A 15,109-nucleotide genomic window follows, 5' to 3' on the forward strand; every position below is an offset into this window, starting at 1 on the left:
ATCTTTTTCAGTAATTTGCACCTGTAACTAGTGACCTTGACTTAACTTTAACTTGACTGCACTGTTACTTCACTTTTATTTGCCTAGACATAGAGACTTCTTCAACATACTGAAGCTTCATGGTTGCCTGATTTATTTTGTCACTGTTCACACCCATACTGCATTACATCTGATGCTGATTGCCTTTGTGCTTTCATCTACCCATTGCAGTCTTGGGTAGTAGCTTGTTACTAGGAGCATGTTATCAATAACTAGTTATCTTTTTCAGTAATTTGCACCTGTAACTAGTGGTCTTGACTTAACTTTAACTTGACTGCACTGTTACTTCACTTTTCTTTTCCTAGACATAGCCACTTCTTCATCATACTGAAGCTTATTGGTTGACTGATTTATTTTGTCACTTGTCACACCCATACTGCATTTCATCTGATGCTGATCGCCTTTGTGCTTTCATCTACCCATTGCAGTCTTGGGCAGTAGATTGTTACTAGTAGCATGTTATCAATAACTAGTTATCTTTTTCAGTAATTTGCACCTGTAACTAGTGGCCTTGGCTTAACTTTAACTTGACTGCACTGTTACTTCACTTTTCTTTTCCTAGACATAGCCACTTCTTCAACATGCTGAAGCTTCATGGTTGACTGATTTATTTTGTCACTTGTCACACCCATACTGCATTTCATCTGATGCTGATCGCCTTTGTGCTTTCATCTACCCATTGCAGTCTTGGGCAGTAGATTGTTACTAGTAGCATGTTATCAATAACTAGTTATCTTTTCAGTAATTTGCACCTGTAACTAGTGGCCTTGACTTAACTTTAACTTGACTGAACTGTTACTTCACTTTTCTTTGCCTAGACATAGCCACTTCTTCAACATACGGAAGCTTCATGGTTGACTGATTTATTTTGTCACTTGTCACACCCATACTGCATTACATCTGATGCTGATCGTCTTTGTGCTTTCATCTACCCATTACAGTCTTGGGCAGTAGATTGTTACTAGTAGCATGTTATCAATAACTAATTATCTTTTTCAGTAATTTGCACCTGTAACTAGTGGCCTTGATCTAACTTTAACTTGACTGCACTGTTATTTCACTTTTCTTTGCCTAGACATAGCCACTTCTTCAACATACTGAAGCTTCATGGTTGACTGATTTATTTTGTCACTTGTCACACCCATACTGCATTTCATCTGATGCTGATCGCCTTTGTGCTTTCATCTACCCATTGCAGTCTTGGGCAGTAGCTTGTTACTAGTAGCATGTTATCAATAACTAGTTATCTTTTTCAGTAATTTGCACCTGTAACTAGTGACCTTGACTTAACTTTAACTTGACTGCACTGTTACTTCACTTTATTTGCCTAGACATAGAGACTTCTTCAACATACTGAAGCTTCATGGTTGACTGATTTATTTTGTCACTTGTCACACCCGTACTGCATTACATCTGATGCTGATCGCCTTTGTGCTTTCATCTACCCATTGCAGTCTTGGGCAGTAGCTTGTTACTAGTAGCATGTTATCAATAACTAGTTATCTTTTTCAGTAATTTGCACCTGTAACTAGTGGCCTTGACTTAACTTTAACTTGACTGCACTATTACTTCACTTTTCTTTGCCTAGACATAGCCACTTCTTCAACATACTGAAGCTTCATGGTTGACTGATTTATTTTGTCACTTGTCACACCCATACTGCATTTCATCTGCTGCTGATCGCCTTTTTGCTTTCATCTACCCAATGCAGTCTTGGGCAGTAGATTGTTACTAGTAGCATGTTATCAATAACTAGTTATCTTTTTCAGTAATTTGCACATGTAACTAGTGGCCTTGACTTAACTTTAACTTGACTGCACTGTTACTTCACTTTTCTTTGCCTAGACATTGCCACTTCTTCAACATACTGAAGCTTCATGGTTGACTGATTTATTTTGTCACTTGTCACACCCATACTGCATTTCATCTGATGCTGATCGCCTTTGTGCTTTCATCTACCCATTGCAGTCTTGGACAGTAGCTTGTTACTAGTAGCATGTTATCAATAACTAGTTATCTTTTTCAGTAATTTGCACCTGTAACTAGTGACCTTGGCTTAACTTTAACTTGACTGCACTGTTACTTCACTTTTCTTTGCCTAGACATAGAGACTTCTTCAACATACTGAAGCTTCATGGTTGACTGATTTATTTTGTCACTTGTCACACCCATACTGCATTACATATGATGCTGATTGCCTTTGTGCTTTCATCTACCCATTGCAGTCTTGGGTAGTAGCTTGTTACTAGGAGCATGTTATCAATAACTAGTTATCTTTTTCAGTAATTTGCACCTGTAATTAGTACCTTGACTTAACTTTAACTTGACTGCACTGTTACTTCACTTTTCTTTTCCTAGACATAGCCACTTCTTCAACATACTGAAGCTTTATGGTTGACTGATTTATTTTGTCACTTGTCACACCCATTCTGCATTTCATCTGATGCTGATCGCCTTTGTGCTTTCATCTACCCATTGCAGTCTTGGGCAGTAGATTGTTACTAGCAGCATGTTATCAATAACTAGTTATCTTTTTCAGTAATTTGCACCTGTAACTAGTGGCCTTGACTTAACTTTAACTTGACTGAACTGTTACTTCACTTTTCTTCGCCTAGACATAGCCATTTCTTCAACATACGGAAGCTTCATGGTTGACTGATTTATTTTGTCACTTGTCACACCCATACTGCATTACATCTGATGCTGATCGTCTTTGTGCTTTCATCTACCCATTACAGTCGTGGGCAGTAGATTGTTACTAGTAGCATGTTATGAATAACTAGTTATCTTTTTCAGTAATTTGCACCTGTAACTAGTGGCCTTGACTTAACTTTAACTTGACTGAACTGTTACTTCACTTTTCTTTGCCTAGACATTGCCACTTCTTCAACATACTGAAGCTTCATGGTTGACTGATTTATTTTGTCACTTGTCACACCCATACTGCATTTCATCTGATGCTGATCGCCTTTGTGCTTTCATCTACCCATTGCAGTCTTGGGCAGTAGCTTGTTACTAGTAGCATGTTTTCAATAACTAGTTATCTTTTTCAGTAATTTTCACCTGTAACTAGTGACCTTGACTTAACTTTAACTTGACTACACTGTTACTTCACTTTTCTTTGCCTAGACATAGAGACTTCTTCAACATACTGAAGCTTCATGGTTGACTGATTTAATTTGTCACTTGTCACACCCATACTGCATTACATCTGATGCTGATTGCCTTTGTGCTTTCATCTACCCATTGCAGTCTTGGGTAGTAGCTTGTTACTATGAGCATGTTATCAATAACTAGTTATCTTTTTCAGTAATTTGCACCTGTAACTAGTGGTCTTGACTTAACTTTAACTTGACTGCACTGTTACTTCACTTTTCTTTTCCTAGACATAGCCACTTCTTCAACATACTGAAGCTTCATGGTTGACTGATTTATTTTGTCACTTGTCACACCCATACTGCATTTCATCTGATGCTGATTGCCTTTGTGTTTTCATCTACCCATTGCAGTCTTGGGCAGTAGATTGTTATTAGTACCATGTTATCAATAACTAGTTATCTTTTTCAGTCATTTGCACCTGTAACTAGTGGCCTTGGCTTAACTTTAACTTGACTGCACTGTTACTTCACTTTTCTTTTCCTAGACATAGCCACTTCTTCAACATGCTGAAGCTTCATCGTTGACTGATTTATTTTGTCACTTGTCACACCCATACTGCATTTCATCTGATGCTGATCGCCTTTGTGCTTTCATCTACCCATTGCAGTCTTGGGCAGTAGATTGTTACTAGTAGCATGTTATCAATAACTAGTTATCTTTTTCAGTAATTTGCACCTGGAACTAGTGACCTTGACTTAACTTTAACTTGACTGCACTGTTACTTCACTTTTATTTGCCTAGACATAGCCACTTCTTCAACATACTGAAGCTTCATGGTTGGTGATTTATTTTGTCACTTGTCACACCCATACTGCATTTCATCTGATGCTGATCGCCTTTGTGCTTTCATCTACCCATTGCAGTCTTGGGCAGTAGCTTGTTATTAGTAGCATGTTATCAATAACTAGTTATCTTTTTCAGTAATTTGCACCTGGAACTAGTGACCTTGACTTAACTTTAACTTGACTGCACTGTTACTTCACTTTTATTTGCCTAGACATAGAGACTTCTTCAACATACTGAAGCTTCATGGTTGACTGATTTATTTTGTCACTTGTCACACCCATACTGCATTTCATCTGATGCTGATCGCCTTTGTGCTTTCATCTACCCATTGCAGTCTTGGGCAGTAGATTGTTACTAGTAGCATGTTATCAATAACTAGTTATCTTTTTCAGTAATTTGCACCTGTAACTAGTGGCCTTGACTTAACTTTAACTTGACTGAACTGTTACTTCACTTTTCTTTGCCTAGACATAGCCACTTCTTCAACATACGGAAGCTTCATGGTTGACTGATTTATTTTGTCACTTGTCACACCCATACTGCATTACATCTGATGCTGATCGTCTTTGTGCTTTCATCTACCCATTACAGTCTTGGGCAGTAGATTGTTACTAGTAGCATGTTATCAATAACTAATTATCTTTTTCAGTAATTTGCACCTGTAACTAGTGGCCTTGACCTAACTTTAACTTGACTGCACTGTTATTTCACTTTTCTTTGCCTAGACATAGCCACTTCTTCAACATACTGAAGCTTCATGGTTGACTGATTTATTTTGTCATTTGTCACACCCATACTGCATTTCATCTGATGCTGATCGCCTTTGTGCTTTCATCTACCCATTACAGTCTTGGGCAGTAGATTGTTACTAGTAGCATGTTATCAATAACTAATTATCTTTTTCAGTAATTTGCACCTGTAACTAGTGGCCTTGACCTAACTTTAACTTGACTGCACTGTTATTTCACTTTTCTTTGCCTAGACATAGCCACTTCTTCAACATACTGAAGCTTCATGGTTGACTGATTTATTTTGTCATTTGTCACACCCGTACTGCATTTCATCTGATGCTGATCGCCTTTGTGCTTTCATCTACCCATTGCAGTCTTGGGCAGTAACTTGTTACTAGTAGCATGTTATCAATAACTAGTTATCTTTTTCAGTAATTTGCACCTGTAACTAGTGACCTTGACTTAACTTTAACTTGACTGCACTGTTACTTCACTTTATTTGCCTAGACATAGAGACTTCTTCAACATACTGAAGCTTCATGGTTGACTGATTTATTTTGTCACTTGTCACACCCGTACTGCATTACATCTGATGCTGATCGCCTTTGTGCTTTCATCTACCCATTGCAGTCTTGGGCAGTAGCTTTTTACTAGTAGCATGTTATCAATAACTAGTTATCTTTTTCAGTAATATGCACCTGTAACTAGTGGCCTTGACTTAACTTTAACTTGACTGCACTATTACTTCACTTTTCTTTGCCTAGACATAGCCACTTCTTCAACATACTGAAGCTTCATGGTTGACTGATTTATTTTGTCACTTGTCACACCCATACTGCATTTCATCTGCTGCTGATCGCCTTTTTGCTTTCATCTACCCAATGCAGTCTTGGGCAGTAGATTGTTACTAGTAGCATGTTATCAATAACTAGTTATCTTTTTCAGTAATTTGCACATGTAACTAGTGGCCTTGACTTAACTTTAACTTGACTGCACTGTTACTTCACTTTTCTTTGCCTAGACATTGCCACTTCTTCAACATACTGAAGCTTCATGGTTGACTGATTTATTTTGTCACTTGTCACACCCATACTGCATTTCATCTGATGCTGATCGCCTTTGTGCTTTCATCTACCCATTGCAGTCTTGGACAGTAGCTTGTTACTAGTAGCATGTTATCAATAACTAGTTATCTTTTTCAGTAATTTGCACCTGTAACTAGTGACCTTGACTTAACTTTAACTTGACTGCACTGTTACTTCACTTTTCTTTGCCTAGACATAGAGACTTCTTCAACATACTGAAGCTTCATGGTTGACTGATTTATTTTGTCACTTGTCACACCCATACTGCATTACATATGATGCTGATTGCCTTTGTGCTTTCATCTACCCATTGCAGTCTTGGGTAGTAGCTTGTTACTAGGAGCATGTTATCAATAACTAGTTATCTTTTTCAGTAATTTGCACCTGTAACTAGTACCTTGACTTAACTTTAACTTGACTGCACTGTTACTTCACTTTTCTTTTCCTAGACATAGCCACTTCATCAACATACTGAAGCTTTATGGTTGACTGATTTATTTTGTCACTTGTCACACCCATTCTGCATTTCATCTGATGCTGATCGCCTTTGTGCTTTCATCTACCCATTGCAGTCTTGGGCAGTAGATTGTTACTAGCAGCATGTTATCAATAACTAGTTATCTTTTTCTGTAATTTGCACCTGTAACTAGTGGCCTTGACTTAACTTTAACTCGACTGAACTGTTACTTCACTTTTCTTCGCCTAGACATAGCCATTTCTTCAACATACGGAAGCTTCATGGTTGACTGATTTATTTTGTCACTTGTCACACCCATACTGCATTACATCTGATGCTGATCGTCTTTGTGCTTTCATCTACCCATTACAGTCGTGGGCAGTAGATTGTTACTAGTAGCATGTTATGAATAACTAGTTATCTTTTTCAGTAATTTGCACCTGTAACTAGTGGCCTTGACTTAACTTTAACTTGACTGAACTGTTACTTCACTTTTCTTTGCCTAGACATTGCCACTTCTTCAACATACTGAAGCTTCATGGTTGACTGATTTATTTTGTCACTTGTCACACCCATACTGCATTTCATCTGATGCTGATCGCCTTTGTGCTTTCATCTACCCATTGCAGTCTTGGGCAGTAGCTTGTTACTAGTAGCATGTTTTCAATAACTAGTTATCTTTTTCAGTAATTTTCACCTGTAACTAGTGACCTTGACTTAACTTTAACTTGACTACACTGTTACTTCACTTTTCTTTGCCTAGACATAGAGACTTCTTCAACATACTGAAGCTTCATGGTTGACTGATTTAATTTGTCACTTGTCACACCCATACTGCATTACATCTGATGCTGATTGCCTTTGTGCTTTCATCTACCCATTGCAGTCTTGGGTAGTAGCTTGTTACTATGAGCATGTTATCAATAACTAGTTATCTTTTTCAGTAATTTGCACCTGTAACTAGTGGTCTTGACTTAACTTTAACTTGACTGCACTGTTACTTCACTTTTCTTTTCCTAGACATAGCCACTTCTTCAACATACTGAAGCTTCATGGTTGACTGATTTATTTTGTCACTTGTCACACCCATACTGCATTTCATCTGATGCTGATCGCCTTTGTGCTTTCATCTACCCATTGCAGTCTTGGGCAGTAGATTGTTATTAGTAGCATGTTATCAATAACTAGTTATCTTTTTCAGTCATTTGCACCTGTAACTAGTGGCCTTGGCTTAACTTTAACTTGACTGCACTGTTACTTCACTTTTCTTTTCCTAGACATAGCCACTTCTTCAACATGCTGAAGCTTCATCGTTGACTGATTTATTTTGTCACTTGTCACACCCATACTGCATTTCATCTGATGCTGATCGCCTTTGTGCTTTCATCTACCCATTGCAGTCTTGGGCAGTAGATTGTTACTAGTAGCATGTTATCAATAACTAGTTATCTTTTTCAGTAATTTGCACCTGGAACTAGTGACCTTGACTTAACTTTAACTTGACTGCACTGTTACTTCACTTTTATTTGCCTAGACATAGCCACTTCTTCAACATACTGAAGCTTCATGGTTGGTGATTTATTTTGTCACTTGTCACACCCATACTGCATTTCATCTGATGCTGATCGCCTTTGTGCTTTCATCTACCCATTGCAGTCTTGGGCAGTAGCTTGTTACTAGTAGCATGTTATCAATAACTAGTTATCTTTTTCAGTAATTTGCACCTGGAACTAGTGACCTTGACTTAACTTTAACTTGACTGCACTGTTACTTCACTTTTATTTGCCTAGACATAGAGACTTCTTCAACATACTGAAGCTTCATGGTTGACTGATTTATTTTGTCACTTGTCACACCCGTACTGCATTACATCTGATGCTGATCGCCTTTGTGCTTTCATCTACCCATTGCAGTCTTGGGCAGTAGCTTGTTACTAGTAGCATGTTATCAATAACTAGTTATCTTTTTCAGTAATTTGCACCTGTAACTAGTGGCCTTGACTTAACTTTAACTTGACTGCACTATTACTTCACTTTTCTTTGCCTAGACATAGCCACTTCTTCAACATACTGAAGCTTCATGGTTGACTGATTTATTTTGTCACTTGTCACACCCATACTGCATTACATCTGATGCTGATTGCCTTTGTGCTTTCATCTACCCATTGCAGTCTTGGGTAGTAGCTTGTTACTAGGAGCATGTTATCAATAACTAGTTATCTTTTTCAGTAATTTGCACCTGTAACTAGTGGCTTTGACTTAACTTTAACTTGACTGCACTGTTACTTCACTTTTCTTTTCCTAGACATAGCCACTTCTTCAACATACTGAAGCTTTATGGTTGACTGATTTATTTTGTCACTTGTCACACCCATTCTGCATTTCATCTGATGCTGATCGCCTTTGTGCTTTCATCTACCCATTGCAGTCTTGGGCAGTAGATTGTTACTAGCAGCATGTTATCAATAACTAGTTATCTTTTTCAGTAATTTGCACCTGTAACTAGTGGCCTTGACTTAACTTTAACTTGACTGAACTGTTACTTCACTTTTCTTCGCCTAGACATAGCCACTTCTTCAACATACGGAAGCTTCATGGTTGTCTGATTTATTTTGTCACTTGTCACACCCATACTGCATTACATCTGATGCTGATCGTCTTTGTGCTTTCATCTACCCATTACAGTCGTGGGAGTAGATTGTTACTAGTAGCATGTTATGAATAACTAGTTATCTTTTTCAGTAATTTGCACCTGTAACTAGTGGCCTTGACCTAACTTTAACTTGACTGAACTGTTACTTCACTTTTCTTTGCCTAGACATTGCCACTTCTTCAACATACTGAAGCTTCATGGTTGACTTATTTATTTTGTCACTTGTCACACCCATACTGCATTTCATCTGATGCTGATCGCCTTTGTGCTTTCATCTACCCATTGCAGTCTTGGGCAGTAGCTTGTTACTAGTAGCATGTTTTCAATAACTAGTTATCTTTTTCAGTAATTTTCACCTGTAACTAGTGACCTTGACTTAACTTTACCTTGACTACACTGTTACTTCACTTTTCTTTGCCTAGACATAGAGACTTCTTCAACATACTGAAGCTTCATGGTTGACTGATTTATTTTGTCACTTGTCACACCCATACTGCATTACATCTGATGCTGATTGCCTTTGTGCTTTCATCTACCCTTTGCAGTCTTGGGTAGTAGCTTGTTACTAGGAGCATGTTATCAATAACTAGTTATCTTTTTCAGTAATTTGCACCTGTAACTAGTGGTCTTGACTTAACTTTAACTTGACTGCACTGTTACTTCACTTTTCTTTTCCTAGACATAGCCACTTCTTCAACATACTGAAGCTTCATGGTTGACTGATTTATTTTGTCACTTGTCACACCCATACTGCATTTCATCTGATGCTGATCGCCTTTGTGCTTTCATCTACCCATTGCAGTCTTGGGCAGTAGATTGTTACTAGTAGCATGTTATCAATAACTAGTTATCTTTTTCAGTAATTTGCACCTGTAACTAGTGGCCTTGGCTTAACTTTAACTTGACTGCACTGTTACTTCACTTTTCTTTTCCTAGACATAGCCACTTCTTCAACATGCTGAAGCTTCATGGTTGACTGATTTATTTTGTCACTTGTCACACCCATACTGCATTTCATCTGATGCTGATCGCCTTTGTGCTTTCATCTACCCATTGCAGTCTTGGGCAGTAGATTGTTACTAGTAGCATGTTATCAATAACTAGTTATCTTTTTCAGTAATTTGCACCTGTAACTAGTGGCCTTGACTTAACTTTAACTTGACTGAACTGTTATTTCACTTTTCTTTGCCTAGACATAGCCACTTCTTCAACATACTGAAGCTTCATGGTTGACTGATTTATTTTGTCACTTGTCACACCCATACTGCATTTCATCTGATGCTGATCGCCTTTGTGCTTTCATCTACCCATTGCAGTCTTGGGCAGTAGCTTGTTACTAGTAGCATGTTATCAATAACTAGTTATCTTTTTCAGTAATTTGCACCTGTAACTAGCGACCTTGACTTAACTTTAACTTGACTGCACTGTTACTTCACTTTTATTTGCCTAGACATAGAGACTTCTTCAACATACTGAAGCTTCATGGTCGACTGATTTATTTTGTCACTTGTCACACCCGTACTGCATTACATCTGATGCTGATCGCCTTTGTGCTTTCATCTACCCATTGCAGTCTTGGGCAGTAGCTTGTTACTAGTAGCATGTTATCAATAACTAGTTATCTTTTTCAGTAATTTGCACCTGTAACTAGTGGCCTTGACTTAACTTTAACTTGACTGCACTATTACTTCACTTTTCTTTGCCTAGACATAGCCACTTCTTCAACATACTGAAGCTTCATGGTTGACTGATTTATTTTGTCACTTGTCACACCCATACTGCATTACATCTGATGCTGATTGCCTTTGTGCTTTCATCTACCCATTGCAGTCTTGGGTAGTAGCTTGTTACTAGGAGCATGTTATCAATAACTAGTTATCTTTTTCAGTAATTTGCACCTGTAACTAGTGGCCTTGACTTAACTTTAACTTGACTGCACTGTTACTTCACTTTTCTTTTCCTAGACATAGCCACTTCTTCAACATACTGAAGCTTTATGGTTGACTGATTTATTTTGTCACTTGTCACACCCATTCTGCATTTCATCTGATGCTGATCGCCTTTGTGCTTTCATCTACCCATTGCAGTCTTGGGCAGTAGATTGTTACTAGCAGCATGTTATCAATAACTAGTTATCTTTTTCAGTAATTTGCACCTGTAACTAGTGGCCTTGACTTAACTTTAACTTGACTGAACTGTTACTTCACTTTTCTTCGCCTAGACATAGCCACTTCTTCAACATACGGAAGCTTCATGGTTGACTGATTTATTTTGTCACTTGTCACACCCATACTGCATTACATCTGATGCTGATCGTCTTTGTGCTTTCATCTACCCATTACAGTCGTGGGCAGTAGATTGTTACTAGTAGCATGTTATGAATAACTAGTTATCTTTTTCAGTAATTTGCACCTGTAACTAGTGGCCTTGACTTAACTTTAACTTGACTGAACTGTTACTTCACTTTTCTTTGCCTAGACATTGCCACTTCTTCAACATACTGAAGCTTCATGGTTGACTGATTTATTTTGTCACTTGTCACACCCATACTGCATTTCATCTGATGCTGATCGCCTTTGTGCTTTCATCTACCCATTGCAGTCTTGGGCAGTAGCTTGTTACTAGTAGCATGTTTTCAATAACTAGTTATCTTTTTCAGTAATTTTCACCTGTAACTAGTGACCTTGACTTAACTTTAACTTGACAACACTGTTACTTCACTTTTCTTAGCCTAGACATAGAGACTTCTTCAACATACTGAAGCTTCATGGTTGACTGATTTATTTTGTCACTTGTCACACCCATACTGCATTACATCTGATGCTGATTGCCTTTGTGCTTTCATCTACCCATTGCAGTCTTGGGTAGTAGCTTGTTACTAGTAGCATGTTTTCAATAACTAGTTATCTTTTTCAGTAATTTTCACCTGTAACTAGTGACCTTGACTTAACTTTAACTTGACTACACTGTTACTTCACTTTTATTAGCCTAGACATAGAGACTTCTTCAACATACTGAAGCTTCATGGTTGACTGATTTATTTTGTCACTTGTCACACCCATACTGCATTACATCTGATGCTGATTGCCTTTGTGCTTTCATCTACCCATTGCAGTCTTGGGTAGTAGCTTGTTACTTGGAGCATGTTATCAATAACTAGTTATCTTTTTCAGTAATTTGCACCTGTAACTAGTGGTCTTGACTTAACTTTAACTTGACTGCACTGTTACTTCACTTTTCTTTTCCTAGACATAGCCACTTCTTCAACATACTGAAGCTTCATGGTTGACTGATTTATTTTGTCACTTGTCACACCCATACTGCATTTCATCTGATGCTGATCGCCTTTGTGCTTTCATCTACCCATTGCAGTCTTGGGCAGTAGATTGTTACTAGTAGCATGTTATCAATAACTAGTTATCTTTTTCAGTAATTTGCACCTGTAACTAGTGGCCTTGGCTTAACTTTAACTTGACTGCACTGTTACTTCACTTTTCTTTTCCTAGACATAGCCACTTCTTCAACATGCTGAAGCTTCATGGTTGACTGATTTATTTTTTCACTTGTCACACCCATACTGCATTTCATCTGATGCTGATCGTCTTTGTGCTTTCATCTACCCATTGCAGTCTTGGGCAGTAGATTGTTACTAGTAGCATGTTATCAATAACTAGTTATCTTTTTCAGTAATTTGCACCTGTAACTAGTGGCCTTGACTTAACTTTAACTTGACTGCACTGTTATTTCACTTTTCTTTGCCTAGACATAGCCACTTCTTCAACATACTGAAGCTTCATGGTTGACTGATTTATTTTGTCACTTGTCACACCCATACTGCATTTCATCTGATGCTGATCGCCTTTGTGCTTTCATCTACCCATTGATGTCTTGGGCAGTAACTTGTTACCAGTAGCATGTTACCAATAACTAGTTATCTTTTCAGTAATTTGCACATGTAACTAGTGGCCTTGACTTAACTTTAACTTGACTGCACTGTTACTTCACTTTTCTTTGCCTAGACATTGCCACTTCTTCAACATACTGAAGCTTCATGGTTGACTGATTTATTTTGTCACTTGTCACACCCATACTGCATTTCATCTGATGCTGATCGCCTTTGTGCTTTCTTCTACCCATTGCAGTCTTGGGCAGTAGCTTGTTACTAGTAGCATGTTATCAATAACTAGTTATCTTTTTCAGTAATTTGCACCTGTAACTAGTGACCTTGACTTAACTTTAACTTGACTGCACTGTTACTTCACTTTTCTTTGCCTAGACATAGAGACTTCTTCAACATACTGAAGCTTCATGGTTGACTGATTTATTTTGTCACTTGTCACACCCATACTGCATTACATCTGATGCTGATTGCCTTTGTGCTTTCATCTACCTATTGCAGTCTTGGGTAGTAGCTTGTTACTAGGAGCATGTTATCAATAACTAGTTATCTTTTTCAGTAATTTGCACCTGTAACTAGTGGTCTTGACTTAACTTTAACTTGACTGCACTGTTACTTCACTTTTCTTTTCCTAGACATAGCCACTTCTTCAACATACTGAAGCTTCATGGTTGACTGATTTATTTTGTCACTTGTCACACCCATACTGCATTTCATCTGATGCTGATCGCCTTTGTGCTTTCATCTACCCATTGCAGTCTTGGGCAGTAGATTGGTACTAGTAGCATGTTATCAATAACTAGTTATCTTTTTCAGTAATTTGCACCTGTAACTAGTGGCCTTGGCTTAACTTTAACTTGCCTGCACTGTTACTTCACTTTTCTTTTCCTAGACATAGCCACTTCTTCAACATACTGAAGCTTCATGGTTGACTGATTTATTTTGTCACTTGTCACACCCATACTGCATTTCATCTGATGCTGATCGCCTTTGTGCTTTCATCTACCCATTGCAGTCTTGGGCAGTAGATTGTTACTAGTAGCATGTTATCAATAACTAGTTATCTTTTTCAGTAATTTGCACCTGTAACTAGTGGCCTTGACTTAACTTTCACCTGACCGCACTGTTATTTCACTTTTCTTTGCCTAGACATAGCCACTTCTTCAACATACTGAAGCTTCATGGTTGACTGATTTATTTTGTCACTTGTCACACCCATACTGCATTTCATCTGATGCTGATCGCCTTTGTGCTTTCATCTACCGATTGATGTCTTGGGCAGTAACTTGTTACCAGTAGCATGTTACCAATAACTAGTTATCTTTTTCAGTAATTTGCACATGTAACTAGTGGCCTTGACTTAACTTTAACTTGACTGCACTGTTACTTCACTTTTCTTTGCCTAGACATTGCCACTTCTTCAACATACTGAAGCTTCATGGTTGAATGATTTATTTTGTCACTTGTCACACCCATACTGCATTTCATCTGATGCTGATCGCCTTTGTGCTTTCATCTACCCATTGCAGTCTTGGGCAGTAGCTTGTTACTAGAAGCATGTTATCAATAACTAGTTATCTTTTTTCAGTAATTTGCACCTGTAACTAGTGACCTTGACTTAACTTTAACTTGACTGCACTGTTACTTCACTTTTCTTTGCCTAGACATAGAGACTTCTTCAACATACTGAAGCTTCATGGTTGACTGATTTATTTTGTCACTTGTAACACCCATACTGCATTATATCTGATGCTGATCCTTTGTGCTTTCATCTACCCATTGCAGTCTTGGGTAGTAGCTTGTTACTAGGAACATGTTATCAATAACTAGTTATCTTTTTCAGTAATTTGCACCTGTAACTAGTGGCCTTGACTTAACTTTAACTTGACTGCACTGTTACTTCACTTTTCTTTTCCTAGACATAGCCACTTCTTCAACATACTGAAGCTTCATGGTTGACTGATTTATTTTGTCACTTGTCACACCCATACTGCATTTCATCTGATGCTGATCGCCTTTGTGCTTTCATCTACCCATTGCAGTCTTGGGCAGTAGCTTGTTACTAGTAGCATGTTATCAATAACTAGTTATCTTTTTCAGTAATTTGCACCTGTAACCAGTGACCTTGACTTAACTTTAACTTGACTGCACTGTTACTTCACTTTTCTTTGCCTAGACATTGAGACTTCTTCAACATACTGAAGCTTCATGGTTGACTGATTTATTTTGTCACTTGTCACACCCATACTGCATTACATCTGATGCTGATTGCCTTTGTGCTTTCATCTACCCATTGCAGTCT

This window comes from Rhipicephalus microplus, chromosome 9 (assembly GCF_043290135.1).
Source record: "Rhipicephalus microplus isolate Deutch F79 chromosome 9, USDA_Rmic, whole genome shotgun sequence".
NCBI classification, from domain to species: domain Eukaryota; kingdom Metazoa; phylum Arthropoda; class Arachnida; order Ixodida; family Ixodidae; genus Rhipicephalus; species Rhipicephalus microplus.